At 39.2% G+C, this 26,880-nt stretch overlaps 1 long non-coding RNA gene across 1 annotated transcript in view; it reads right to left on the bottom strand.

Moving 5' to 3' along the window:
- Positions 1-4,719: 4,719 nt before the first annotated feature.
- LOC123599524 overlaps positions 4,720-26,880 on the bottom strand; it is a 379,142-nt gene continuing 356,981 nt past the window's right edge. The window contains exon 4 of the long non-coding RNA XR_006713177.1: positions 4,720-5,060. This is a non-coding gene — a long non-coding RNA (uncharacterized LOC123599524). The remainder of the gene's footprint in view (positions 5,061-26,880) is intronic.

Raw genomic sequence — 26,880 nt, 5'->3', positions numbered from 1 at the left:
TGTGTGTGTTTCGCAAGCTCAAAGAAAAGTCTCCATGAACCTGTTTCAAATTAATTTGTGCATCAATCTTTGCAGGAAGATTTCTTTATTTGATAAAAGAAGAGTGGGGGAAAGACATCATATTGACTTAAAAGTTTTGACTAATTTCTAACTGTGCCTGAGGAGTTTCCACTCTGTCATCCAATCAACAAAGGATTTGTGACTCTTTTCAGTGTGCCTGAGATTACACAGACAAATTACTTAAGAGCCCAAGGAGATTATCTCTAATTGGCATAAAAAGGATTTGGCATTAAAAACAAAACTCTCTGAAACTCTGACAGCATTTGGTGCCCAAAGGGTAAGGCAGTGCCCCATGTGGAAACACTGGAAATAAATACATCAGCTATGATAGGTGGCCTTTTGAGGTCTTATTTAGGGTTGAGATTTACTTTGCTTTCACTGCTACACAGCACCGTGTCATACTTGCTGAATGAGGGCAAATGATAGACACATCTTGGCAGTCCCCCATCGTAATGCTTGCCTTTGTTATAGCTAATTAATTCTCATTATTTATGAAATACAAATACCAATGCCCACTGCAAGACAATATGAAATACTTGTTGTTTGGATAATGAAGAGGCCACAGATTAAAGACATTTGGGGAGGCAGGGAGAGGGGCAGAGAGATGAGGTTCACACTAGCAGATAGGTAGGAATATGTAGCAGTGAATTTCACCAAGTATTTAGCTAATGCTTATAATCACAAGTCACTGGATTAGGTAATGGGCTGCTATCAGAATCACTGTTCTCAATGGGTTTAAAATCCCAAGAAGAAAATAGGATAGGCTTGTCATAAAACTGAATAAAATCACATGGAAAATGTAATAGAAAAATCCTACGACAAAATTAACAAAGTTGGGTAAGCCATTAGAAATCATTTAATGCAGGGGCGCCTGGGTGGCTCAGTCGGTTGAGCGTCCGACTTCAGCCAGGTCACGATCTCGCGGTCCGTGAGTTTGAGTCTCGCTTCGGGCTCTGGGCTGATGGCTCGGAGCTTGGAGCCTGCTTCCGATTCTGTGTCTCCCTCTCTCTCTGCCCCTCCCCCGTTCATGCTCTGTCTCTCTCTGTCCCAAAAATAAATAAATGTTAAAAAAAATTTTTTTTAAAAAGAAATCATTTAATGCAAATCATTTGTTTTGTGGTTGAGGAAACTGAGGCCCAGAAAGACAAAGTGTCTTACTTATGGCCACATGGACAGCCAGCTAGTCTGGGCAAGAACACGGATTTTAAATTTTTTTTTTTTATGTTTATTTATTTTTGACAGAGAGAGAGAGACAGAGCATGAGTGGGGGAGGGGCAGAGAGAGAGAGGGAGACACAGAATCTGAAACAGGCTCCAGGCTCTGAGCTGTCAGCATAGAGCCTGATGCGGGGCTCGAACTCACAGACCGCAAGATCATGACCTGAGCGAAGTCAGACGCTCAACCGACTGAGCCACCCAGGCTCCCCAAGAACACAGACTTTATATTCTTACCAGTATACCACACTGCCTTACAGGACATACGTACTAGCAAATAATAATATAAAAGATAAGTATATGAGTTTAGGAGAGAGAGTAATGTCTATAACAGTGTGCTCAGAAAGAATTACTGAAGGGATAACTTTAAATATATAAAAGGCAAGCAAGTAAACAACAAAAATCAGACCTTGAAGAAAAGGTCCACCTTCAAAGAGCAAAATGGAAGGAAAGGGAGTGGGCCAGGGGAAGAACATGAGAATGGGCTTAGATGTGAGGGACAGAGCCATGCTTAGGACACAGTGGAGACTCGAGAGAAAGGGGGAACAGGGTTAAAGGAGCCCCATGTAAGGGCAGTGGGAGTGAAAAGATGCAGCAAACATCTCCCCCTTCGAATCCTCCAGGGCAAACTTTGGTTTTGGAATTCTCTGTTGAGGCCAATGGTGCTCAATCAATCCAGTCCCCTCATTAGGCCCTACACACCCACGTTCCTTCCTAAACTTTTGCCTTTGCTCATGCAGATCTTTCCTTTAAGTTCAAGGGCAGATAGAAAGCCTTAAAGCCTTAAAGTGTCCCGGATCCTAGGACCCACATAAGGCTCTGTTTCCTGAACCATGTTGAGTACTGGCTGAACTACAATCATATAGACTGTAAGCTTTTAACAGATAGATGTCATATCTTGCACTTACTGTGTGTCGTTGTGCATGGTCACAGCAATAGTAGGCATGCTGTGGGCCCTTAATTGCTTCTTGGCCAAATAATGAAAAAAAGCAGCTTTTCCAACGGACCTGTTCTCAAGTCCTTGTCGCATACTCACAGGTTGTCACCTTAGCAGCAAAATGATGATGGTGATGATGATAATGGTCAGGATGAGGACGCCAGTGGTGGTAGTGGTGGTGGTGACAGTAATCACACTAATGACAATAGCAGCTAACATTTCTTGGGGACTTTCAATACGTCAGACACTCTTTAGAGCACTAACATGTATAACTCCATTTAACACTTGACAGAATCTTGAGATGCATACTGTTATAATCACCACGTTACAGTAGAAGAAAATTAGGCACCAAATTCTGATCACAAAAAAAGCCCCCCAAAACTTCTATGCAGAAAGTTCCCTTTCATGGCTGTGACATATAGACTGGTGTTTATTTTAAATTCTGATTTCCATAAGATAATTGGGGTTAAATATTCTTTTCTTTAAAGAGTACTCCAGGGGCACCTGGGTGGCTCAGTCGGTTAAGCATCTGACTGACTTCAGCTCAAGTCATGATCTCACGTTTTCCTGAGTTCGAGCCCTGCATCGGGCTCTGTGCTGACAGCTGGGAGCCTGAAGCCTGCTTCGGATTCTGTGTCTCCCTCTCTCTGTTCCTCCCCCGCTCGCACTCTGTCTCTCTCTCTCTCTCTCTCTCTCAAAATAAATAAAGATGAAAATAAAAAGAGTATTCCATGCATACATTGTTTCTCTCCTTCCACATGAAGCAGGTAGAATAGTTAAAAAACGTTAACCACCCATAAGGCAGGAATATGAGCCTTTAACTATAGATTTTTGACTCTCAGCTCTGTGCGGAAGGGCATCCTATTAGATTATGGCTCTGTCTTATCCCTCACCACCACTCTTGCCCCTAGAGTAGGAAGAGTAATGTATCTTACCGGAAGGTTTAGGAGAAGGATCTGAGCATGTGTGGTTCGGCGCCTTCCTCTTTCTTTTCATAACAGCGCATCTGGAAACTTGGATCACCTCTTCCAACCTCAGTTTAACAGAGTGGACCCAGCTGACGAGCTGGAGGAGAGCCACAGTTGGAGGTGTGTAATTCTAAAGTTCAGTATTAAGTAGTACAGTGTTGCCACATACCCAAACCAAGATTTCAACAGCTCCGCTGGATACGCAACTGACATTTTGGTCCCTATGTGCTAGACTCCTTGTATAGCTCTCATTGGTTCTGAAATTGCTCATGGCAGATGGGTGCTTCCTAAAAACTGAGCCATGAACCAAAAGATGTCTCTACATAGAAGAGAATTTGCAATAAGAATGCAAACTTAAACTTAAGTACAAAGCTTTAATTCTGTATTTAGCGCATAATTTTGCTAAGCGATATTTTATTTAATCCTTGAATTCCAGGAATGGGACTACCCTCGAATCTATTACATCAAATGCTTTCATACAAATTATATCGTTGAAGAAACAGTTTGGACTCTCTGGCAATGTATCCACACCTGTTGGTACAGTTCTTTCTTTCCCAGTAGGATGTGTGTACCACTAAGAAGATTATACCAGATAAATACTTTGGTTTGTTTGTTTGTTTTTAAAGCGTATTTATTTATTTTGAGAAAGAGAGAGCGCAAGCGAGCAGGGGAGGGACAGAAAGATGGGGAAAGAGAATCCCAAGCAGGCTCTGCACTGTCAGCGCATCAGCATGGGGGCGGGGGTGGGGGGGAGGGGGAGTGTGCTCAAAATCACAAACCCTGAAATCATGACCTGAGCCAAAAATGAAAAGTCAGAAGTTTAACCAACTGAGTCACCCATTCACCCCACAAATACTTATCAGCAACATGAAATGACAAACCTAACCTAAGAAAAGACTCTCTCTTAACGAGTAAATGTCATTCTCAAATGTTTCTGTATTAAGAGATCACACTAGAATTTACTATAATAGTACCTATTATAATGTTATGCTATGTCAACCATACCTATATCGCCACAGTTAAGGGGGCGATTTTTTTAATTTGTTTTTTTAATAAAAAAATGATAATTCCTAGTTCTTTCATTTAAGAGAGACATTAGCAAAATGTAACAATGTTATGTTTGGGGATTCTTTTAACATTTTTAAGCCCCAGACTGGCAAGAACAAAGAATCACTTTGCTAACTAATGTATTAAATATGTTGTCTATTTATATAGTAATTGTTTGATGGAAAATTCATCTCTTTTGTTCCTTCTTATCTTTTCTTTCCTCTTGTCCATGCAGTATATTTATGAATTATGCATGTGAACATAATTAAAAGTAACAATTGGTGAATTGTACTCCATGGACATTGTTCCATGTTTCAAGTCTTATTTAGACTGAATCAAATTTATGCAAAGAGAAGAGCTTATAATTAAATTCATAGCCATCTTTCCTGGGAAGGTTTCTTTTATGTAAAATGCATTGCTTGCTAGAGGCTGTTTTTCTGACCAAAGGCTTTGCTTGGCATCTTTAAAAAAAAAAAATCAGCGGATAATTGAACAGCGCCCCCCATCCCTTTCTCCAGATGAAAGTTTCATGTAACTGGTTATCCATCATCCTTGATCCTCTACAGTTTGGTTAGTCTGAAGACCATGTAGAACTTCTAAGAATCCACTCCCACTGTGGTTCTGCTATTTGCAAATGAGGAACAGATACAATATGGCAAATGGTCGAATGAGATCAATTCTTAAAATGTTCTCCTTTGATTACTCTCAGGAGCTCCCGCAGTCACTTTTCATCTTTTGTTTGCTTGTTTGTTTTCATGTTTTAGTACAAGAATCCTGGAAAAGGAAAGAGACAACCGAGACCCTTAGAAAGACCATCCACAGGAATATTTTATTCTATAAGGAAAGAAAAAAAAATAAAAAGGATTACTGCAAACATTAGCCCGACTCCACACTTCGTTCTTCCCCATTCACATTTCTCAAAGTATTCTTTCTTTAGGAAAATACTTTTTATTAAGTGATTCTGTTATTTTAAGCTACGATCCAAACCCCCAGTTTAGTGTCGCAAGCACACTTACCGAGAATCATCTACACTCCACCATCTATTAAAGCTGGGAATATTCCTCGCAGAGCCTGTCCCCATATTTTACTAGCACATACCTGGATAGTCTTTCTCTGTGTTGACCTAGGTCATCCTTAGCAATTTCCTTCTCTACCCTTATTATTTTCCTGAAACAGAAAATCCCTCTGTAAAGATACCACATGATGAATTTGTAGGAAGGAACTGACTATTCCCTTTCACTGTCAACAAACAATCATTTCTGATTCAAAGTCAATTTCTCTGCAGTGTGACAATGTCATGGGATGGATAGGACTGAAGAAACGTCAGATTTGCTCTTAGGCTCAGGGGAGAGTGTGAGGTGCAAGCACTATAGCTTGGCCTGCTGTTTTTAAACGTAGTTTGATATTCTCTTCCCTTCCTCCCTCTGCTCTTCTCTTCTCCCATGACTTGAAAAATGTCACATTTAAAAGCTTTGGCTGGCCCACGGTGTCACCCCCTGATCCATCATCATCTTCTCAGCTCATCTTTCTCTCTATTAAATAGAAGATATGTATATTGCTAGATGAAATGGGAGAAACCTAGGCCTGATGAACAGCTTCCTGTTGTCATTATTACCGGGTAGGATATGATTGGAGGGAGTTCAGCCATGATCTAGTGTTATTGCCTTCTGTTGTGCTGACTGGAAACAATCACTCCTAACCACATACTGTACAGTTTATTTTTAAGAATTAAACTGTTAATTAAAGAGACAGATAATGAAGACAGGAAGCATGCACCGAAAGGTGGTGACAGATGTCACAGGCTGCAGGTGCTAACGTCTGTTGAGAAGATACATGAATTTCTTAAATTATCTCATATCTCCAAATAGTTGAATGAAGTCAATTATTGTAGATCTTGGGGGACAGAATCAGTTGTTTGAAACAAGCACTGCCTCTATTTACAACAGAACCCCCTTGGAGATGGGAAAGGCAGCAATTTTCCACCAGATTCTGGAGCGTGGCCATATTGTGGCCCTCTGAAATGTCCCAACAAGTTCAGGAGATGACCTTAGGAGATACCCAAACATGGCATTAAATACTCTGAATCACATAGTGAGAAAAACGTTATTTTATTTTTAGTCTTTCTTCTTATATCCAAGAGTCAGCGACGGGTAGTTGGAGTATTTCTTTAACATCACCCATCATGGGCTAATTTTCCTTTTTCATAGAGAGAAAAGACTCTGAACCTTCTGATAGTACCTGGATACAATTTAGGAATATCAGTTTACATTTATTTGCTTTGTCATTATCTTCCATTTATTATAAGCAAAACTTATTTCATTTGTGGTAATCATATGAAGTTTCCTTTTCAAATAAACTAGTTTAAGAGAAGGGAGGAAAGAAAGCAGAAAGAGAAGGAGAGAAAGAAAGAAAGAGAGAGAAAGAGAGAAAGAAAGAAAGAAAGAAAGAAAGAAAGAAAGAAAGAAAAAGAAAGAGAGATGTCAATTTAAATAAATATATAGGTAGTAGTAGACATGATATGCACATATAACAAAATAACTGAAGAAGAAAAGACCTAATGTGAGCACGTGGAAAAAAATTGTTAAGGTTTTATACAAATGACTGACGTTTGGCAAAGGCTGGTCTAGCAGGGATTTGTGTCAAAAACCACACAAAGGACTCAAGTAAGTCCCAAGTGCAACGATAAAGATATCAGAGAAAAATATGGAAATGAAATCGGTATTAAGCCTACAAGGAAAAATCGCCTGATGTTTCAAGAGCTATTTGTAGAGTGTTTAAGACCTGTTGTTTATTAATGACATTGGTTTTCTTTATTCCAAAGAAAAAAGAAAGAACAAAAGGTGTTCAACAAAAGTAAAACAGGAGTTAACAAAATTTGATCCCTTGCCTCTCATACACTCTATTCAAAGTGTCTCATCCTGAAACTTACAAAAACAAGTGAATTTTGACTGGAAATAGAAGGTCTAAAGTCAGGGATTTATTTTCAGTTCATTGAACACTTGGTAGAGAGATGGATAAGGCCGTCTGATAGAAAGGACTAGAGCCTGCTTTGAAAGACCCTGATCTGGGGCGCCTGGGTGGCTCAGTCGGTTGAGCATCCGACTTCGCTCAGGTCACGATCTCACTGTCTGTGAGTTCGAGCCCCGCATCAGGCTCTGTGCTGACAGCTCAGAGCCTGGAGCCTGCTTCGGATTCTGTGTCTCCCTCTCTCTCTGGCCCTCCCCCGTTCATGCTCTGTCTCTCTCTGTCTCAAAAATAAATAAATGTTAAAAAAAAAAATTTAAAAAAAAAAAAAAAAGAAAAGAAAGACCCTGATCTGGGGAAGAGGATTTTCTCTTCTTTTTTGGAGCCATCACCACCCTAGGCTCTCCAGCCTCTAAGACCTCAGAGGTTGTGTTAACCGCTGTATCTCCAGGGTCTAATTCATGTCTTGCCTATAGCGGGCACTCAGAAGTCTTGAATGAGGGAACAAATGAATGAACAAAGGCACTGGGTCTCTATATAGGACCCATTCGAGTGAAATGTAATGAGAGGAAAGAAAAAAGCACTTCCTCCCTCAGAAAAGAGTAACCAAACTCCTGAAGTCGACAATTTGTTTTTTCTTCCCACTGTTAACCTTAAAAGTGAAGGTCATAATCAATGCAGTTCAGCCGTCCGCTTTACACTCAGTGCACGAGTTTTGTTCATCTCTCTGTGAAGCTGAAAAGATTATAATGAAAATGCCCAAAGAAAGAAGGGAGGGACAATTGTAAATAGTTTTCTCTGACAACTGGTATCAGCATTTTCTCATAGCCTTGCATTTATTCAGACGAACATGACAAATGTATTACAATGAATAGATAAGATCTTTCTGTCTGGATATGGCATAAAAATAAAACAATACTGTACTGATTTTTCTCTCTGAGTATTGTCTTCCTCGTACAATTGCTGAACATTGGCAGAGCTGTTAACACCATTGATAGGAAACAAAGCAAAACTTGGGAGAGACTCTGCAGCCCGGGGCTTGTGAATGTCTGGGATTTACAGCTCAGCTTGATAACGCTGTCAGACTCTTTTGGCTTCAATATCCTGCCAGCTACCATGGGGGCTTTTTTCTCTTCATGAAAGCGCACCTTTCCCTGAAGGTCACACATTTACAGTTTCTTAAAGAGATCCCTACTGGTCATGGGACTCCTTTAGGTTTGAGGAGCCTCCTGGGTGATTTGAAGTATGGCTTCTTGCATGCTGCCCTGCAGCCCCCAGGAATGGAGCTAAAAACCAGAGAAATGGACTGTTCCGAATTGAAAGGACCCCCGGCATTCCACCACGGAGTCCCTTCTACCTTCTTCCCAGAGCCCCCCGGTCTAGCTGCCACTGAAAACTTCTCACCAGCTTTCGGGAAGACATCAACCCACCTTCGTGAAAGTTTTATGCATGCTTAAATATATCCTAAGCAGGCATGAGGGCAATTAAATCAGGTCTGTATCATACAGCACTCTGGATAGATAACCAACTTAAAATATTCCCCAGCCTGTGCCCTACATTTGAGTTTTTAATATGAGCACGGTAACTTTTCCCATTCTGGAAGTGATCGGCAAGAGTCCAATCATCCCCCACTGCTCCCCAAACCACTGGCAGGAGGGAGCTTCATTTCCTGATGAATCATCCAAACCGACCCTGGAGAGCTTTCCAGGCCAAATGAGCCAAGGCCAAGTTCTCAGCGCTCGGTGCCTGCAATCATTCACATCATGAAAAAGGAAGTGAGAGCCTTGTTCTGTGGATGATTTGGGGATGTGCTTCCGTTACCTTTCTCCTGGTTTTCCTTGGTCTCTTGTTTTATCCTCTTTGGCCCATCGTGCAAGGAGACTGCAACTTTTAAGCCCTGCGATATCTTTTCAAAGGAGCCTGAGTAAGAGGACTCTTCAGGGATGGTGACCTGGCTGAGATACCCACGGAAAATCACCCAATATTGCAAGATTCCCATCAGAGGCAGCAGAGTCTCCTGAGAAGAACACAGGCATTGGAATCAAACAGATGCGGATGTGATTCCAAGCTTTCCTCACCTTAGCTACACAGCATACTTTGGAACTCTATTTTCTCATTCGTAAGTGGGAAGAAGGGACATGATGTACATAAAGTATCTCGTATATAGATGCCAACTGTGATCATGGTACTGTCTCAGTCCTTATCCGTGAGAAAGAATATATTTTGAAGTATATTTTGTCCTACTCTGTTTCCAAACTTTCTTCTGCTTGATTCTGCCTTGAACATACAAGGTTTTTCTAGCTTTTCAATTAATTCCCCTGGAATTAAAGTTTATGAGAACAAGTCATTCTTTTCCTAATTGCTGTGTTACCAGCTACTAGACCATTACTTCGCACACAGTTGTAGCTCAAACTAGCTGTTGGTAGGTCCACTTAATACTCAACGTTTTGAGCAATACTAAGAACACAAACACTGTTCCTTCAGATAGAATCAGAATTCCTTCCCAGAATCCCAGAGGTTCACATTTGAGACTGCTGATCTCTTTAAGGCTGTGTCCGCTATCTCCAACCAGATTGGAGTCTTTGGACAGCAAGAATGTCTCGCGTTTCTTTAGTTACCTCCTGGCCAGCACATCAGACACAGCCAGGATAGGTTAATATTGACCCTGACAAATTCTTCTTATAAGAAACTGCTGTGGCTTTGGGAGATATCTCCTCCAAGTCTTATTTCTGCCAAGGCACTTGGTTTTTCTTATTTGCAATTAATTACAGACTCTACATTGTCATTCTAACCTCTCCGCTTATTGGATACTATAAAAAATTTCCAATTCAGTCGATACACACACACACACACACACACACACCCATAAAACTAAAATGGACTTTTTAATTGGGATTCCTTTTAAAAAGGCAAATAGTAGTCTACTTTTTACTCCCTGTTTAGTTTTTTTGGAGTTACTATCAGTATTTTTATTTTTTGCAAGGTGTATCAATTATCCTCACGATAGAAGATGCATCCTGAAGAAACGTCAGAGCTTCTGAAAACTCCACTCCCATCCTTCTGACTTCATCGGGAGACTTCTGAGGAATCAGAATTGCTATTTAAAGTGTACATACTCCCATAATTCATCTTTCTCCTACTGCTGCAGAGTAAAGCTGTGATGATCAATCACTTAGAGATGAATCCACCTTTTCCCTCCTTGACTGAATATGAGGAAATAGCAATGAGCATGCATCAAATATCGACTACAGAGATAAGAACTGTGTTCTGTGGGGGGAAAAAATGCTTTTTCAGTATTATGCTCATGACATATTTAGGACATCTATTTTATCATTTTTTTGGCCATACAAATCCCCTTCTAAAACAAGCTTGGAATATCAAGGAATGATTTTATGTATCTATCACATAAGTGTATCTGGATAATCAATTCATACCCATTTCCCATGGCTTTTGAGACAGTCTCTCATGTGAAGGAGTCAGCATTTCCAACATCTTTCTTCCCATAGGGATGAATATGAAGCCAGAAGAATCTTGTCAGAATATCCGCAGGTTTCTTCCACACATTTCCTTTCCTACCCTAGCCCCTTTCAAACCTAATTCAAGGACAAACACACATTCCTCAGAAACATGTGGAGGACACACAGCAAGGATACTGCTTTGAATGGAAGTTTCCGTTGGATAGACCAAAGGGGCAATTGTTCTTACCACCCTTAAGAAGTGTTCTCATTCCTCTTCTATGGCTGGAAAAGAAAAAGCTTCTGCTGTATTTCACTTCGATAAAGGACAGTTTCAACTCACAAAAGGCAAGTGGGACCAGGACAGGATAAAGTAAGAGTGACCCACTAACATAGTGTCAGAAATTGGCAAACTCTTTTCAAAAATCAAAAACTCAAAGTTAATAGCGGTTATATTCAAATAAAAGTCTGTAGAGCACTTCTGCTTCTGGACAAAATTAAAAAGAAGGGATTGACTTTATCTCCCACCTGAAACTAGTAAGGAAACTGGACAAAATATATGAAATAATGTTCTTCAAGACCCTGAGTATTAGCCAACAAAGGATAGCAATTCCTGAGAAACAGGATACAAATAAAGTGAGCCCTAAGACTGCCTTAGCTCACTGCCTTAAAGAGTTTCCAGGCTGTGGTATAGAGAAGGAGAACCCAAGTGATCCCAGGAGACTCTCTAAGTTGAGAGAACGGAGCTGAGAGTTTCGGGACACCAATGTTGCCAGCATTCACATGCTAGAGAAGAGAGAGTTGCAGAGAGAGAACTCTGGAGATCTGCAAAGGATTCTCCTTGGCAATTCAGAAAAGTAATGATCAGTGCAGTACACATGAAAAGCTACCAAAAGTCAGGGAAAGAACCACTTAAAACAATCAGAAGTAATGGTACCCTGTGTTCATAAAAGCCTGGGAACAGTCCGTTTTCACCAGCCAGCCTGGAAACCCCATAGTTCACAGATCATTGCATAGAGTACCCAGGAGATTTTTTGGCTCTGTAGGGGGAATAATTAGTCCCAGACTAAATAATACACTTGCACTACCTAGCAAGTCTAAAATGCAAGAATCAAACTATTACCAAGTAACTTACCTGTGCCCCATAACAAAGTTGAAAAACAATTATAAGTAGGGGCACCTGGGTGGCTCAGTCGGCTGAGCGTCCCACTGCATCTCAGGTCATGATCTCACAGCTCATGAGTCTGAGCCCCGCGACGGGCTCTGTGCTGACAGCTCGGAGCCTGGAGCCTGAAGCCTGCTTCAGATTCTGTGTCTCCCTCTCTCTCTGCCCCTAACCCACTCATATTCTGTCTCTGTCTCTCTCAAAAATAAATAAACATTAAAAAAAATTATAAGTACACGAAAGTATCCAGCATGCAGCAAGGTAAAATTCGCAGTATCATCATCCAATAAAAAATAAATAAAATAAAAATAAAGAAAGTAAAACAGACCAGGCACACAAAGAAGCAGGAAAAACAAGGCCCACGATAGAAGAAAAATTAACCAAAACAAAGCCCAAATAATAAGGATGTTAAAGTAGCGGACAAGCCCTTCTGAGGAAGCCAAGGCTTGTGTTGGGGTGAGGCCCTCCTTTCATCCAGCGACTTGGAACCAGTGCCCGCTCAGCACACCCAACACCGCGCCAACACCGCAATCTCCATATCTGAGCTCGCCTGCATCTACTTGACCCTCATCCTGCATGACATGAGGTGATGGTCCTGGAGGATAAGATCAATGCCCTCATTAAAGCAGCGGGTGTAAATGTTGAAACTTTCTGGCAGGTCGGGCTTGTTTGCATAGGCCCTGGCCAATGTCAACATGGGGAGCCATATGCAGTATAGGGGTTGGTGGACCCACCCCAGCAGCTGGTTCTGCATCAGCAGAAGGTCCTTCCCCCTCCACCACTGCTGCCCCAACTGAGGAGAAGAAAGTGGAAACAAAGAAAGAAGAATCAGAGGAGTCTGATGATGGATGACATGAGCTTTGTTCTTTTTGACTAAATCTCTTCCATAACCTGTTCAATAGAAAACTGAACTCTTAAAAAAAAATTAGCAGACAAGGATGTTAAAATAGCTATTATAACAATATGTCTCATGTTCCAAAAAGTAAGCAGAAAAAGGGAGATTTTTTTTAAAGATCCAAATTGAACTTCCAGAGGTGAAAATTACAATGCCTGAGATGAAAAATATACTGGATGAGATTTATGGCAGACTGGATATTGAAGAAGAGATTAGTGACTTAGAAGACACATCAATAGGGAAAAAAAAAGTTTAATAAAACAAAGAAAAAAACAATTTTCATTTTTTAATGTTTATTTATTCTCTCTTTGAGAGAGAGAGTGAGACAGGGCATGAGCAGAGGAGGGTCAGATAGAGAGGGAGACACAGAATCCAAAACAGGATCCAGGCTCCAAGCTGTCAGCACAGAGCCTGATGCAGAGCTCAAACTCACAAATGGTGAGATCATGACCTGAGCTGAAGTCGGATACTTACCCAACTGATCCACCCAGGTGCCTCAAGAAAAAGACAATTTTTGAAATAAATAACCTTTCAATGAACTTGGGACAATTTTTAAGCAATCCATCTAATATATGTTTAACTGGATTCATTGAAGGAAAAGAGAGATACATGGGGATAGAATAAATACTTGAATGAGTAATAGCCAAAATTTCCTCAAATATGAAAATATAAACCCACAGATCCAAGAAGCTCAATAAACTCTAAGTACAAAAACATGAAGAAAACTGTGCTAAGATACATAATATTTAAGTTGCTCAAGCCAAATGATAAAGAAAAAAAATTTAAAACCAACTAGGGAAAAGAGACACATTACATGCAGGGAACAAATATGAGAATGAGAGCAGATTTCTTATTAAACATAATTGGGGAGATAATGGAGAAACATCCTTAAAACAATGAAAGGAAATGTCAGTCTAGAATCCTATATCCAGCAATATCATGTTTCAAAAATCAAAGTAAAATAAAAATATTTCCAGAGGTAGCTGGATGGCTCATTCAGTTGAGTGTCCAACTTTGGCTCAGGTCATGATCTCATGGTTCATGAGTTCGAGCCCCACATCGGGCTTGTTGCTGTGAGCACAGGGCCTGCTTTGGATCCTCAGTCTCCCTCTCTTCCATTCCCCTGACCCAGCTCTCTCTCTCTCTCTCAAAAATAAACAAACATTTAAAACAAAAAGTAAAGAAGCTTTGGGATGAAAATGGCTCCCTTAACCTAAATATATATATGTGTGTATATATATGTGTGTGTGTGTGTGTGTGTGTATATGTATATATACACATATATATATATATACATATATATGTGTGTATATATATATATATATATATATATATATTTCCAGACATACAGAAGCTGAAAGAATTCATCTGTAGCAGACCTTTGATATAGGAAATATTAAGTGAAGGGGTGCCTGTGTGGTTCAGTGGGTTAAGCATTCAACTCTTGGTTTTGGTTCAGGTCATGATCTCATGGTTTATAAGTCTGAACCCTGCATCAGGCTCCACTCTGATAGCAGAGAGCCTACTTGGGATTCTCTCTCTCTTACTGTCTCTCTGTCCCTTCTCTGCTCACTTGCTCCCTCAAAATAAATAAAGTTTAAAAAAATAAATAAAGAAATATTAAAGGAAGTCCTCCAGGAAGAAGCTAAGGTATACCAGGTGGAAATATGGATCTACACAAAGAAAGAGAAATGGAAATGGTAAAGGCATGGGTAAACATATAAAAATTGTTTCTTCATACTTCAAATCTCTTTACGAGATAATTGAATTTTTAACCAAAAATTATAAAAATGTAGTGTCACATATAGAAAGAAAATATATGACAACAAAAACATAAAGACCAAGAATAGAAGAATGAAAGTACAGTTAACCCTTGAGCTTCATGGGTTCACTTATACATAGATTTTTTTTACAAATACAGGACAGTACTATAAATATATTTTCTCTTCCTTATGATTTTCTTAACAACATTTTCTTTTCTCTAGCTTAATTTATTGTAAGAATACAGCATATAATACATATAATATACAAAATATGTGCTAATTGGTTATTTATATTATCAGTAAGTCATCTGGCCAACAGTAGGTTATTAGTAGTTAAGTTCTTGAGGAGTCAAAAGTTATACACAGATTTTCAACTGCATGGGAGGTTGGCATCCCGAACCCCTGTGCTGTTCAAGGGTCAACAGTATATGAATGTAAGGTTTTCATACTCTATGTGAAATGGCTTAATATAAGTTGAAGTTTGACTGTGATAAGATGTATACTATAAACCAAGGAGGCCTCTAAAATAACAAAACAAGGATTATAGCTAATAATTATAACTGAAAAGATGAATCACATCATAAAAACCTCAATAATTCAAAAGAAGGCAGAAAAAAGGAACAAGGAAAAGGTGATAAAAATGGAAAATCAAAACAAAGATCATAAACTTAACCTTTGCCATATTAAAAATCACATTAAATGTAAATGACCTAAATGAACCAAACAAAAGGAAGAGATTTTCAGATCTGATAGGAAAGAAAGACCCTACTAAACACCACCTACTAAAAAAAGACTCTAATAAACATAAGAAACACATAAAATATAAATATAAATAAGTTAAAGGTAAAAGGATAAAAACAGATATACCATGTGTACATGAATCAAAAGAAATCTGGAGTGCCTATATTAATACAAGGCAAAGGAGATTTCAGAACAAAGTATGTGATTATGAATAAAGGTCACTTGATAATGATAAAGATGTCAATTCATAGATAAAAGAACTCCAAAGTTTTTCAACTAATAATGGAGCTTCAAAATACATGAATTAAAAATTGAGATTTCAAGGGCTTCAGTTAGCACAGTCAGTTGAGCATCTGATTCTTGATGTCAGCTCAGGTCATGATCCCAGGGTTGTGGGACTGAGCCCCATGTCCAGCTGTGTGCTGAGTGTGGCACTTGCTTAAGATTTTCTCTCTCTCCCTCTGCCCCTCTCCTCTGCTTGTTTTCCCTCTCTCTCCCTATCTCCCTCTCTCTCCATCTCAAAAAAAAAAAAGAAAGAAAACCCTGAGATATCTAAAATAAGAAATAGACAAATGCATAGGGTAATAAAAGATTTCAATACTATTCTTTCAGTGTAAGTACATAGAAATCAGTAATGATATAGAAGACTTGGACAAACTATCAGCCAACTTGACCTAATTGACATTTATGTAATATTTCACCTAACAACAACACAATGCATTCTTTTCAAGTGAACATGGGACATTTACCAAGACAGACCATATACTGGGCCATAAAGCAAGGCTCAATAAACTAAAAAAGATTCAAGGAATACAAAATATGTTTTCTGACCATGATGAAATTAAACCAGAATTCAATAACAGACAGATATCCGGAAAATCCCCAAAATATTTAGAAACAAAATAACATACTTCTAATAACCTGTAAGTCACAGAGGAAATCAAAGGGAAGTTAGAAAGTATTTTAAGTGAATGAAATAAAAACATAACATATCAAAATTTGTGGGATTATGCTACAATAGTACATGGAGAAAATTTTAGAGCACCAAACACCTATATGAGAAAAAAATAAAGGTCTGAAATAAATCAAAACTTCAACCTTCACCCTAAGACACTAGGAAAAAAAAGAGCAAATTAAAGCTAAAGTAAACAAAAATAATAAGAAAAAATAATGAAGAACAGAAAGATAATGAAAAGAACAGTAAACAGAAAAACTAAATAGAGAAAACCAACAAAATCTAAAGCTGATATTTTGAGAAGACCAACAAAATTGATAAACCTCTGGCCAAACTAATCACAAAAATGAATCAGGAATAAGAGAAATGACCGTCATTACAGATTCTATTCAAATTAAGAAGATACTAAAGAAATACTATGAATAACTCTATAACAATAAATGTGACACTTAGATAAAATGGACACATTTTTAAAACACAGAATTACAAACACTCAAATAAGGAAAAATAGCATGAGTACCACTATATCTATTTTAAAAACCAAGCCTGAAGTTGAAAACCTGTCCACATAGGAAACCAATAAATTTATACAAATAATAAATTAATAGGATAATACATTATGACCAAGTGAAATTTATTCCAAGGAATGAAAGGTTGGTATAACATTTAAAAGTCAGTTAATGTAACTCATCAGATTAACAAGCTGAAGAATAAATACAAGTATGCTGTCTCAGAAAAAGCATTTAAAATCCAATAGTATTCATACTTATTGGTGAAATATTGATTGTTTTCTTCTCAAGATCAAGAACAAGGCAAGGATATCTACTCTCATCACTTCCACTAACATTGTACTAGAGGCTTTAGACGGTGCAAGAAAGTAAGAAAAATAAATGGACAGCATCCAGATTGGAAAGAAAGAAGTAAAATGACTTTATTCACAGATGACATGATCATCTATATAGGAAATCTGATGGAATGCACACGCACCCGCGCTCGCGCACACACACACACACACACACACACCCCAAAAGCTACTAGAACTAATAAGAAGCTAATAAAAACTATTAAAACTAATTCAATGTGACAAAGCTACAAGATATTCTACAAATATAGAAAATCAATAGCATTCCTTTATGCAAGTAATAAAAAAAATTAGAAGTTGAAATAAACAAAGACAATACCATTTATAATGCTATCAAAAATATGAAATTCTAAGGGACAAATCTGACAAAAGATGCACAAGGTCTATATATTGAAAACTACAAGCATTGCTGAGTAAAAGTAAAGATAACATAAATAAATGGGAAAATATTCCACATTCCTGAATCAAAAGATTAAATATTATTAAGATATTCATTCTCCTCAATTTAATCTGTAGATTCAAAGCAATCTCAGCCATGTCACAGGCTTTCGGAAGGTCTTGACAATTTGATCCTAAAATCCAAATGGAAATTCTAAGAACTATAATTAACAAAAATAAATCTGAAAGTAATAAGTAAAGTTAAAAAGATAACTCTTCCCAATTCAAGACTGGTTTTAATGCTACAGTAATTAAGATAATGTGGCATTGGCATAAAGATAGAGAACTAACGGAAAAAAGAGAAACAATACACAGTTGAAAAATATATCTCCCTGTATATGAACAACTAATTAGCAGCAAAAGCACAAGGGCAACTCAGAAAGAGTATTTTTCAACAAATGGTGTTGAAATAATTGGATGATACATGCCAAAAAATGAACTTTAACCAATACCTCACACCATATATAAAAATTAAACTCAAGATGAATCCTAGACTGAACATAAAGCCTCAAAGTGTGAACCCTTTAGAAACCCAAAGTAGAAAATCTTTATAACCTTGAATTAAGCAAAGATTTTTTTAGAATTAACACAAAAAGCATGACCCGTGGCCCAGTCTAACACATAAAATTAATCATCGCACTGGCCTTCAGCAATCTCCCTCCCCCACATGAAGGCCTTAAGAGATCTAAATACATTGTGGTTGTATTTGAACTCTGAACCCAATACTGAGAACCCAGGAAGAAGAATTGCCCTGCACAGGCTGAACGGAGGCACAGGACCAAGGAATAACCTGACCAGCTGCCTCTGCCCCTTTCTCAGTAATATGACCTTGATACAATCAGATAGTTACTCATCTCATTACACTCACCCCACAGCAGCCCTCCTGTTTTTCTTTGAATTTGTTTTATTTCTATGGGTTTTATAAACATGCAGCAATTGTCAACTCTAATGTCTGTCACCGATCAATAGGAACTCATTGATACTCATGTATTTACTAGAAGGTCAATGAAACAAATGCATTACTAGTACATAATAATACACTCTGCGATATACGCTTGAACGGAGTGTGGGCAAGAGAGAGCTTACTAAATGTTACTGGGTGTTCCACTTTTCTATATTCCCAGTGCCTGCTATTTGTTAATATTTTCTCTCTAAAAGTTGCCCAGCCCTCCACCGCTTTTCTTCTTGTCTTCAAAGTCCTAGATCTGCAGGGTTGACAGAAGGGGCACCAAGGCTCTGTTACCAGTGTCTCCCAGCTGACTGCCTTGGCTTTGTCTGCAAATTACTCACTCTACTTTCTATACTGCAGAAACCACACAAAAAACTATCCATGTGTTTAGAAACATTAAGTAAAGGCAATTATAGGGAGAATGAAATATAAGGAACATTCTCGAACAATTACGACCACAGTGGTTTTATCTACTCTTCATTACAAATTGTTTCTTAACCACATCTCTGGTTCTCAGACCAAATGGATTATAGCCAACCCCAGATTCGTAATGTACAATCCTTGGCCTCAATCACCTGTCTTCCCCTGCGTGGGCTTGTTTTTGTCATGCTCACAGTTCTGGACAATTCTCCTTCTCAGGGGGAAGGCAGGGCTCCTAGTTGAGTGTTCAATACAAACACAGAGGTCCAGATTCCTGGGTGCCCATGCAAACCAGATATAAAGGCCTTCCTCATGTTGGTTACTTGTGGGAGACTGCCCCTCATTCCTGTTCTTAGCCTGGCAGGTCACCCGCCTTCCCACAACAACTAAGTGCATTAGTAGTAAGCATCATTTTCGCGTTCCTGTTGTCTGCCATTTCACCTTTAGCTTAATGAGTACTAATCACTCTTGGTTTATGCCCACCAGCTCACCAATGGAGGGATGTTCTGATGTGCCCAGGGACGTTTTTCCTCCTTTTTGTATGTTAAAGTGCACTATCCTTATAAAATCACCTCGGAAAACTACTTGGCTCTACGCACACAGCTAAATATCCGCATGTCGCAATTGCTAGGTATAGATCCATCAAAAATGCTCATCAAAAGAACCAACAAAAAAAGTTTATAGTTATAAACACTATTTTCACTGTTATTCTATACTTCAATGAATCATTTGCATAAATTTATACAAATTAGTGATAATACATTTGATTGATGGCACTATATCAGATATACTGATATCAAAACACATGTCATTCTCATAAAGGAAAGAAGGTTGAGGGTCACAGGCGGCCTTTTCTAAATGGCACTTATTAATTTGTTTTTACAAAGGAACCCTGGAATCCAGCCTCGAAGAGGATAAAAAAGGCTTTCTCAAGATTAACCACCTATATGTTAGTAGAGTTAGACTAGAAACCAAACCCCATGACTCATTCTAGCATTCTTGGACCACATGATGTTTCTTTGGATAAGAAAACATCTTGAAGTTCTCTATAAAATAGCTTTTAAGGTTTTTAAACACAATTTGTTATTCTTCCACTGAGGATATAAAAATTCAAAATATTTTGCATAATGACAAAGCCCTTGGTTGCGATACTTCCAGACTGTGGGTGTTTCCATGCCCCAGACATCTAGGCTGCCTACAGAGAAAAGTGGTCAGACCTGGTTGGGAAATCTAAGGTTTCCATCCATTCACCACTCTTCACGCATACAAGCTCTTTCTCACTCTCTGTTCGCTATCTGCATTGTATATATCAATCACCTGAATATATTCACACATTCAACGTGGTCTTTCAATACAATTAGCATCTGCCTACTAGGTACCAAGCAACATTTCCATCATTTTGTTCTAACCATAGTGTTGGATTTGCCCCAAAACTTCCTTATAAGCAAAAGATGATTAATTTGCAAGACTGCTGACAGAAATCACTGAAATGATCAGCCTTGTTTCCTATCCCAAGAGTTCATCTTTTCCACAGATAAATCTACATCACTCCACATAGAGGCTAGAGCCAGACATAGTCTGACTGGGATGGGGATGGGGGTAGAAGAGATAAAGATGAGTAGTCTTAAAATGTAACATTCGGGGCGCCTGGGTGGCGCAGTCGGTTAAGCGTCCGACTTCGGCCAGGTCACGATCTCGCGGTCCGTGAGTTCGAGCCCCGCGTCGGGCTCTGGGCTGATGGCTCAGAGCCTGGAGCCTGTTTCCGATTCTGTGTCTCCCTCTCTCTCTGCCCCTCCCCCGTTCATGCTCTGTCTCTCTCTGTCCCAAAAATAAATAAACGTTGAAAAAAAAATTAAAAAAAAAAAAATCTAACATTCAACATTTAGTATGCCATATCGGTCCTACTGACCTCTCTCTAAAGCCTTACTTCATATTTTTTAGCCATAAAATCTTGAATAAGTTGCTTAATATCTCTAAGCCTCAATTTTTTTAGCTGTAAAATGGAGGTGATAATAACCCCTTCCTCATGTGACTCTTGAAAACATTCAGTGAAAAATTGTATGTAAATCAATTATTACTACACATGGAAATGAGTGAGAATCACTCAAATGTAGCTATTATTATCATAATCATTATTATCCTTACTTTTATAACCCTATTGTCTTGGCTATTGGTTTATTAACTTACTTAGGGAAGATTTTTCCCAGAAGCGAACTCTGAGCCAAGGATTCAAAGGCAAACGATTTATTAAGCAACTTTTCCTAGAAGAAACCAGGCCTGTGTTACGGGGACAGAATAAGACCGAGAAAGAAGTCAAAGAATGGTGTAATTTCAGGTGAAGTCCCACTTCAGCCTTATCTCAGAAGGATCTGTGAAACATAAAGTATACCTCAGAATCTGTCCCATCTCAAGGCAAAGTCTCTGGGCTTTTTGTACTCATGCACCTGTCTGTCCTTGGTTAAGAGGCAAGAGGGTTGTGTAACTGCCCTTAGGAGGTGTGCCTTAGGATAACATCAGGCTCTCCACTGGGGTGAAGCAACTCCAAGAGCATAAGGTAAATCCTCTGAAGGTTTTTGCAGAAGAGCACAGGTCCAGAAAACTGGTAAAGGAGATTAGAGAGTCTGTGAGCAAGCCAACACCAGTGCCCGCTACAACTTCCTATGATTGAACTTGTGTAATCTGTTGCCTACTTTCCATATCTCCACACTCAATATCTGCCGATGTGAGCTCTCTAAACACCTGACCACAGTTTACCTATTTTTAGCCCCATTTGGCTTGAGATCCAGATGTGTCTTCCGGCCTAGACCTCAGCATGCCAGTGTCCATGAGAATGGTTCCCAGCCTGCCAAGTTGAAGACACCCAGATCTACCCAACCTTGCTAATCCACAGGGCCTACCCCAGCCAGGATCTATTTCCGCTCTTCTTTCAACTTGGAAGAGGGAAAACGGCATCACATGTCTCAGTTTTGAAGTGCAGAATTCTTCGAGTTACCTAGAACTCCTCTTAGAGTCAATTTATTTATATTAGCTCTGTATTTTATATGTAAATGTACATAACTATATTTTACTTATTAAGTAGAAATGTGGCTTAGTGTGAGAACAAGAGAAATAACAGGAATAAAAGAATTGAGAACTAAATACCAGTATTTGTAAAACCTGGGAAATTAAGTGAATACACTAGGAGGAAGCGTGCAATATCAAATTTGGCACATACAAACAATGAAAAATGAATCAAACCTATATAAAAAAATCAATTCTCCTCCCCATAATTTATGTCAGTATTTTACATATAATAAAATCCTCTCTAAGCAAATAACTGATAAAGCAATAAAGCTGTCAGATGCAATAAACGGACCGTTTGCCGGGACTATCTAGAAACACTGCCATTCAGAGACAGATACCCTGTTATATTAAGCTACATGAAGAAAACATTTATCTATTGTGTGATAAACCTGACAAGTGCCTAAATCAGCTGCCTAAGAAGGCTCTCTGGTAATGCACCTCTACAAAGGCTGATATTTAATTATATCACCCTGAGTGTGAGATATAATTGTGCCTATTATGTGATAGGAGCAGAAAAGGGGGAGTAGAAATTAACTTCCATTGAAGAACAAAGTAATTATCCATTATTGAAGATAAGGTAGGACATCTTCATTGTATTTTAAGGCTGGATTCATTCATCAGTGTTTCTGTTACTGTCTCTATATCTACATGACCTAAAAAGAAGGTCAACCCAGCATTGAGAATGCTATCCCCAGGAGAAACATTCTGACATCTGGAAACATACACCGGCATGACTTCCAAATACCTCAACCTCAAGATGTTATCCTCATCCTGGCTATTCATCCTGTGTTCACCACCTCCATGGCGACAGCTGCCCAAGCTACAGTACTTGGAATTATTCTTAGCTGTTCCTTCATCCCTTATATCTATTTGGATGCCAATCCTTATCCATTCTATGTTCCAAACCCCTGTCAGCCCTGAGCCCTCTTCTCCATTCTGCTTCCATTGTCTTTTTTTTTTTTAGGTTCTGGCCATTTCTTGCCAAGCCTATTGTATTTGCCTCTTGCCAGTTCTCACTAACCCCATCCTGTTGGCTCCCCAGGTTACTGGCAGAACACCGATTGTCAAGGTAAACTTCTAGAACGTAGATCTAGTCATGTATGTCACTCATCTGCCTTAAAAATGGTCTAAGTTTGGGGCGCCTGGGTGGCTCAGTCAGTTAAGTGTCTGACCGGTTCAGGTCATGATCTCACGGTTGGTGAGTTCAAGCCCCACCTCGGGCTCTGCATTGACAGCTCAGAGCCTGAAGCCTGATTCAGATTCTGTGTCTCCTTCTCTCTCTGCCCCTCCCCTCTCGGGCTCCCTCTCTCTCTCTCTCTCTCTCCCTCTCTCTCTCTCTCTCTCTCTCTCTGTCTCAAAAATAAATAAACATTTTTTTAATGGCCTAAGTTTAACAGCAGGAAGTTCAGAAGAAGCAGCCAGACAGAAAGAACTTAGAGAAGACAGACAGAAAGAACACTTAGAGAAAGTTTTAAAAATATGTCGTGGGGCACTTGGGTGGCTCAGTCAGTTGGGGTCTGACTCTTGATTTTGGCTTAAATCATGATTTCACAGTTCATGGGATGGAGCCCTGCAAGGGCTCCTCACAGACAGCTCAGAGCCTGCTTAAGACTTTCTCTCTCCCTCTCTCTCTCTCTCTCTCTGCCCCTCCCCTGCTCATATACTCTCTCACTCTCAAAAATAAATAAATAAAAACTTTAAAAAACATTTAAAAAAATATGTCATGTTTAGGGATGCACACTTGGGTGGTGTATTAGTGCCCTATCACTCCTTGAACAGATTAGCAGAAACTTGGTGGCTTAAAACAACACAAGTTTATTATCCTACAGTTCTGGAGCTCAGAAGTCTGAAAACGATCTTACTGAGCTAAAATCAAGGTGTCAGTAGAGCTGGGTTTTTTCTGGAAGCACTAGGGAAGGATTTGTTCTTTCTTTTCCCAACATTCAGAGACTGCCTGTATTCCTTTGATTGTGGCCCCCTTCCAGTAATCAGATCACTCCAACCTCTACTTCTGTCCTTGCATCTGATTCCCTGACTGTCCTACTTCCTGCCTTCACTTATAAGAACACTTGGGATCTTACCTGGGAACACCCAGGTAATCCAAGATAGTCTATCTCAAGATCCTTACTTGAATCACATCTGCAAAGTCCCTTCTGCCATGTAAGGTCACCTTTTTTACAGGTTCTGAATATTAGGGCATGAACTCCCTAAAATGGGCAGGGTGGGAGGGCCTTACTCTGACCACCATAGGTGATAAACCCCAGGTAATTATGAAGCAACTCAAGGAAGCAAAGACTACGAAAGTCAAAACAGAGTGTACCTCAATGAGGGAGGGAGGAAGGGGTTGCAGTTAAAAAGAAGGCTGCGGAAGCAGGCTTCTTGGGGGGGGGTGGAAATTTTCTGTTTCCTCAACAAGGTAGTGGTTTTGTGAGTATTCACTTTAAAGAATGTTTTAAGCCATACATTTACATTTTATGCCTTTTTAATATAAGTATTTATTTCACGTTAAAAAAAAATGATTGTGAAACCTGCCTGAAAGTCTGTATTATATTCTTCTGGATAGCCGGTCCACCCAAAACAACCTTAGCTTCTCTTGCCAGCCTCATCTCTAAGCACTCCCTGAACCTCCTTCTGGTTTCCCTCCCCTCCCTCAACTCACATTCTACCTTCCAGCTTCACTGACCACACAATGCTCTTTTATGCCTTTGTGTATTTGGACACAAAATTCTCTCTGCTTGTTCTGGTTTTAGCCGGTTTACTTGGTGAACATTATCATATTCATTAAGCCGAGGCGAAATAGTACATCCCGTGTTCAGCCCTCTGTGACTAATGTGCCCCCTCTCTTCCAAAGACAATCAGCTGGCCCAGCCTCTATGCTACCACCACATTTGGTTCATAATCCATCACAGCACCAGCCATGTCTATGGTGAATTGATATTTATGTCTCTATTTTCCCAGAAAATCTCCAAACAACTTTAGAGCATCTATCTCTTAGCATAGTGTTTGGCATACTATCTATACTTAATAAATGTGCTTTAAAAAAAAAAAAAAGTATGATCCATTCCACAGTATGAAAAAAGCTATAGGATAGGGCTGGGACAGACAGAAGTTGATAACATGGAGAGAATCACATTCTAGGCCCACCAAGTTGTATGCAAGGCATTACAGTTTTGAAAACAGGCTTAAATTCACAGGATACAGACACTTTACACGGAGTTGCTGATTCACAGTAATGTTCTATAAAGTCACTGGGAATACTGAACCCATTGTTCCTATAAAGAGAAGCTCCAGAATACTATAATTGAGACTTTCAGACAGGTTTTTAAAATATTTTTTGGGGGGGCGCCTGGGTGGCGCAGTCGGTTGGGCGTCCGACTTCAGCCAGGTCACGATCTCGCGGTCCGTGAGTTCGAGCCCCGCGTCAGGCTCTGGGCTGATGGCTCAGAGCCTGGAGCCTGTTTCCGATTCTGTGTCTCCCTCTCTCTCTGCCCCTCCCCCGTTCATGCTCTGTCTCTCTCTGTCCCAAAAATAAAATAAATAAACGTTGAAAAAAAAATTAAAAAAATAAAATAAAATAAAATATTTTTGGTGTGAAATAAACACCTGTATTAAAAATGTATAAGGCATCCAAATCAGAAAAGAAGTAAAACTGCCTCTACTTGCAGATGACATGATATTACTTATAGAAAACCTTAAAAAAAAAAAAAAAGTTGTTAGAACTACCAAACCAATTCAGCAAATGTGCAAGACACAAATCAATATACAAAGATCAGGGGCGCCTGGGTGGTGCAGTTGGTTAAGCGTCCGACTTCAGCCAGGTCACGATCTCGCGGTCCGGGAGTTCCAGCCCCGCGTCAGGCTCTGGGCTGATGGCTCAGAGCCTGGAGCCCGTTTCCGATTCTGTGTCTCCCTCTCTCTCTGCCCCTCCCCTGTTCATGCTCTGTCTCTCTCTGTCCCCAAAAAATAAATAAACGTTGAAAAAAAAAATTAAAAAAAAATATACAAAGATCAGTTGGACTTCTATACACTAATAACTATCAGGAAGAGAAATTAAGAAAAACAATCCCATTTACAGTTGCATTGAAAAGAATAAAAAATATCTAGGAATAAATTTAATCAATGAGGTGAAAGTCCTGCAGACTGAAAACCATAAGACATAAATGAAAGAAACTCAAGAAGACACAAAGACATTGGAATAATTAACGTTTTTAAAATGTCCATACCCCCCCCAAGCAATCCATGGATCCAATGCAATCCCTATTAAAATCCCAATGGCATTTTTTTACAGAAGTAAAACAAAACAATCCTAAAACTTCTTATGGAGCCGCAAAAGACCCCAATAGCCAACCTGGGGGCATCACACTGCCTGATTTCAAACTATATTACAAAGCCGTAGTAATCAAAACAGTATGGCACTCGCATAAAAACAGACACATAGGTCAGTGGAATGAAGAGCCCAGGAATAAACCCACACATAAATGGTCAATTAATTTGCAACAAAGAAGCCACGAATATGCACTGGGGGGAAAAGCAGTCTCTTCAATAAATGGCGCTGGAAAACTGGGGAGCCATATGCAAAAAGGTATCCATACCTTATACCATACACAAAAATCAACTTAAAGTGGATTAAATACGTAATGCCTGAAACTACAGCACATCCCAGAAGAAAACATAGGCAATAAGCCTCTTGGCATCAATCTTATCAATGATTTTCCTTCTAATGTGACACCAAAAGCAAAGGCAACAAAAGCAAAAATAAACAAGTGTGACCCAAAAAGCTCCTGCAGAGCAAAGGAAATCATTCTCAAAAGTAAAAAGCAACCTACAGAATGCTAGAAAATAGTTTTGCCAATAATTTATCAGGTAAGGGGTTAATATCCAAAATATACAAAAAACTCATACAAATCAATAAGAAAAACACAAACAATATGATTTAAAAATGGCCAAAGGGTCTGAATAAACATCTCCCCAAAGACATATAAAT

This window comes from Leopardus geoffroyi, chromosome C1, assembly GCF_018350155.1.
Source record: "Leopardus geoffroyi isolate Oge1 chromosome C1, O.geoffroyi_Oge1_pat1.0, whole genome shotgun sequence".
Lineage (NCBI taxonomy): Eukaryota > Metazoa > Chordata > Mammalia > Carnivora > Felidae > Leopardus > Leopardus geoffroyi.
The sequence above is the reverse complement of the archived record's forward strand: the minus strand, read 5'-3'. Positions and strand labels throughout refer to the sequence as shown.